The sequence below is a fragment of the Suricata suricatta genome, chromosome 9 (assembly GCF_006229205.1).
Source record: "Suricata suricatta isolate VVHF042 chromosome 9, meerkat_22Aug2017_6uvM2_HiC, whole genome shotgun sequence".
In the NCBI taxonomy this organism is placed as follows: Eukaryota; Metazoa; Chordata; class Mammalia; order Carnivora; family Herpestidae; genus Suricata; species Suricata suricatta.
The window spans coordinates 51,800,486-51,805,375 of NC_043708.1; positions in this window are offsets into that span (position 1 = coordinate 51,800,486).

Here is a 4,890-nt window from a genome sequence, read left to right on the forward strand (position 1 = left end):
ATAATATATATATATATATAAACAAGAAAGAGCCAGAAAGCAGTAAAGAGTTGTCACTCAAACTTTTTTTGAGTTGGCTGTCTTTGATACCTTGGCTGTCTTTGATACCTTGGTCAGTGTCCCACAGTTGTTACAATATAGGAACATTTCAGAGAAAAATGTGTTTGGCGATCTGAAGAGTTATTTATTGTAGTTTTCCTACCCCCAAAATTGTGCTTTGTATCCCAAATCACAAAATTCTCCCAAGGTTTATTTGTCTCTCACCAGTAGGGAAGAAATGCGGAAAAGAAGAAATATATAACAATATCAGTGTTAAAATGCAAAGGCAGTCAGGATGGAATCCTTCCCATAGTAGTGGTTTTTAAATACTAGCTCAAGGATCAGCTCCACTTGAATTATACTGAACACTTATAAAAATACAGAATTATCAGAGATGAGACTCAGCAAACTTTTTATTTTAACAAGTAGCTCCAGGTGATTCTCATCTTCTTCTCATGAAGATTTCAGAACCTGTCTTAGTGAATCAAATAACCTAAGAATTCTTTTTAGGGAGCACATATCTACAAACAGTGAAGAGCAAAAGTTAGGAGGTATTTAGTATAGGGATGGGAATAAATAATGTTAAGATTAGGAGGTGTAGAAAGTGCACGTCATCTCTGCTGAGATTATGGGTATCAAAATACTATATTCTTCCTTCTCAACAGAGAACATTGGCTTGAAGAAGGAGCTGGCAGAGCCACATGGTATAATCAGATGTTTTTCTGTTGCTTATCTGAGTATGGAGCATAGGGCAGGAGCTTCAGTCTTTTAGAGCCCACAACTGATTTGAGATCTTGAGAAAATTGTTCCTGTGAGACATTGAGACACTGTGGGATATCACTTAGCTTCCAGGAACTGGAACTGACATAGAAAATGGTGTAGAAAATTTGAGTAACATGGTGTGCCTATTGAGATCATTTAATTTTTCTATGAGTCCTCCTTTCTTTTAATTTAAACTTACAAGATAAACTGTATGTTTGAATGTTACAAATGGTAGGATGTCTAATAGGTTATGTTTCCGTGTTTCCCTATGTTTCTGGGTGGGGGCTTACACTGAAATATATGCCAGTTACTCTCTGTCTTCATGTAATCCGATTCCTAGTGCGTCTGACTAACGGTGTATATACATTATGCAATTTGGTTCTCATAGCTCTTCAGTGGTACCTTAAGGGAGCATAGATTTGACTACATGAAATTGGTCCTCTTGTACTGGGACTACAGAGATAAGAGATCAGTTACTACTTTCAAAGAGTTCCTACTGAAGTGGGAGAATGAGACATAAACTATATTGGGAGAGCTATGAAAGAGATCAGTGTATTTCTGTAGTGTAGGTCACCCTGGGCTCACAGAAGAGAGGTTACCAGGTCAATCTGGGGACAGACTAGGGAAGGATTTCTTGATGAGCGAAGTCTTAGACAAAGGGGTTGGGTAGGCATAAAGGTGTGCTAGGCAAATGAGGTAGTCGTAGTAATAGGTGACTGGCTCTCCAGAAGGAAGGGACAACATGAGAGGAAAGCTAGCAGATAACAGAGGATATATCACACCTTCAAATAGCTAAGTTTGACCAAGGTATAGATGTTGAAGGTCAGAATGCTTAGAGATGTTGCTGCTAGACAGGCAGGCAGAGAATTGTGAAAGACTTTATTTGTCATCATAAGGAATTTTGATTTATCATGAAGATAGTGGATATCTGTTGAAGTAGGAAGTAGAAAGCTGAACAGTGATTCAATGTGCAGATTAGAAAGAATTTCTCTGATAGTACTGTGAAGGATGTATTTCAGTCAGAGGATCTGGGATGTAGAGATACTCGTTGGATGGCTACTGAAACAATCCAAATGAGAAATGAGGATCAAAGCAAAGCATTGACAGGGGTAAAATGATGTGAACTATTGACTATTAGGGGGAAAGAAAAGATGGGACTAGGTGATTAGTCAGGACAACAGAGGGAAAGGTCTATGAATACTGTGTGGATGGAGGTGTTATTTATAAGATGGAAAGTCATAGTGGAGTTAACAGGTTTGGAGTAAGATTATAAACTGAGTTTGGGGTTTGTTGAGTAGTAAATGCTTAAAGGACTTTCAGATGGAGAGGAGAACTAAGAGAGATCATCTGGGGAGTGGAGGCACAATGCCACTGAAGAGGTGATGGTGGTCATGCCAACAGAGAACTAACTGCTGTGATAGTGGTAGATTTTGCCAAAAGGGCAGAATTCTTCTTTTGTGTTACTTTTGATTTTGATGAAGAATTGCATTTTTTTTACAGTGTCACAGAATGCACAGAATGATTGCATTTGCTTCATTAGTTTGTAGCTCACTTAATGCACTGCTGTATTCTTTCAGTGGCTGGCAAACATAAAGCGTTTTCTTCTTAGAAAACTTGTGTCTGTTTTGGGATGGCAAAAGAGCTTTTTTAAAGTGAGTGCAACAATATATACAGTTAAGAGAAAAAGAGAAGAGAGGCGAGAGTAGAAGAATTGGAACAATTTTTTTTTTAGATGTTTATCTATTTTGACAGAGCACAAGCAGGAGAAGGGCAGACAGCAGGGACAGAGAATCCGAAGTGGGCTCTGTGCTGACAGCAATGAGCCCAGTGTGGGGCTTGAACTCACAAACTGAACCACATGATCATGACCTGAGCTGAAGTTGCAGGTTAAACCAACTGAGCCACCCAGGTGCCCAGACTTGGAGCAAGTTAAAAAAAAAAAAAAAAGTAAGCATATTGCTTTAAGCAATATCTGAAGGGATGAAATATCAGGAAAGCATATTGTAAAGAAATCTAAGAGGAGGAGAAATATCAATGAGATATTAGTCTGTAGCAACAGACAAACCAAGGGAAATAAAAATTAAGTTATATTGACATTAGATTTAGCATGTGAGGAGATTTTAGTGAAGGTAGGTTTATTTATGGAGGAAGAGATCAAATTGCTTGGAAAAAGAAGAAATGATTTATAAGTGACCAAGATGCTCTTAGCATTCTCCTCAGCTTTACTAAATTTTGGACAGGTTTCTTCCCCTGGCCATGATTTTGTCACAACATTTACAAAAGATTTCTCTGCTTATTCTAGATGTAAGTCTCCCTGCCACTTGAGAGTTTTGTAAACTCTCAGGAATGTCTCTCTCAAGGACTTGGGAGTCATTCCTTTGCAATATAATCATGGAAGATAGATCTATGCGGCACCTGGATGGCTCAGTCGGTTAAGGGTCTGACTTTGACTCAGGTCATAGTCACAGTTCATGAGTTCAAGCCCTGCATTGGGCCTTGTGCTGGCAGCTCAGAGCCTGGAGCCTGTGTCAGATTCTGTGTCTCCCTCTCTTTCTCTCTCCCTCCTCCCCCACTCATACTCTGTCTCTGTCTTCTAAAAATGAATACATGTTAAAAAAAATTAAAAGAAAGACAGGCCTCTATTTCCTGGTCTCTATAGGAGGACAGGAGCCTAACATTCATTAGTCCCAATTAGAGAACATGGATGGCTTGGTCAGATTGACCAACGTCACTTCTCCCCAGTGTCCTCCAGTACTGTTCCACTAGCCTACTTCAATGCTTAAAAACCCTCTGCCTTTTGTGGCTCAGATGGTTGAGTGTTTGACTCTTTTTTGCCCCAGGTTATGACCTCACAGTTTAGTGTGTTAAAGCCCTGTGCCAGGGTCTGTGCTGAGAGTGGGATTCTCTCTCTTCTCTTTCTCTGCCCCTCCTCTGCTCACGTAGTCTCTTTCAAAAATAAATAACTTTTAAAAATACCCTGCCTTTTATTTCACTGGAGTTTATATTCTTTGCCCTATTGCAATAGCCTTGATCCCAGTTGCAGTAGTCTTGAAAAACAAGTGTTCCTTGACTGCTTAATCGCTGGGTACAACTTTTCTTTGACAGAAATGACAGATAAGGTAGATTTTTCTTTCAAGAAGCACAGCAGTGAAGGGAAGAAAGATGGTAGAGTTTAGGAAGGACAGAGTGTCAAAGATTTGGTGTTGACGAAGACAGGAAAGAGAGGGGCATGTTTATATGTCAAGATGATAGAGCTATGGCTCTAAACTGATACCTTCTAATTCCCATCTTGAATCTTCATATTTGACTCAATATCTTGGAGCTCTTGATCTTTACTTCTGACTTGATATCTGGATTCTGTCTATTGGCTAATAGATGGAAGTTCATTGATAGTGTTTGTATTACCTCTTCTTCCTATCCTTATTCTTTTAAAATATATATGTATTTCTTGTTTCTAACCTCAGACCAGTCCTCTCTTCTCAAACACCATAGACTTGTTAGTTTCCCCTCAAATGCTTCCTCTTTCTCTAAGTTCCTTACACTCTAAATATTAATGATACATATAATCTTTGTTATGTCCTAGATGTTGTGCTCAGTGTTTGATATATGCTAATTAATTTACTTCACTAAAGTCTAATAATAAAAAAATTATATTAAAGAATTGGCTCCTGTGGTTGTGGAGGCTGGCAAGTCCAAAAACTGGAGGGCAGGACAATAGGCTAGAAAAACAGGGAAGAGCTGATGTTGCAGCTCGAGTTTGAAGGAAGTCTGGAATCATTTTCTCTCTTTTTGGGGGGACATTAATCTTTTTCTTTTGAGGCTTTCAACAGATTGGAAGAGGCTCACCCACATTGTGGAGAATAATCTGGTTTACTCAAAGTCTGATTTAAATGTTAATGTCATCTAAAAATAATTTCCACAGAGATATTTGGACTGTTGTTTGGTCAAATACATGGGTACGATGGCCTAGACAAGTTGACACATACAATTAATCATTACCGGTCTTAAATATATTTTATCTTTATATCTCTCAACCACCTTTTGAGGTTTTGTTATCAATGTTGTTTTATAGACAATGAAAATGGTGCT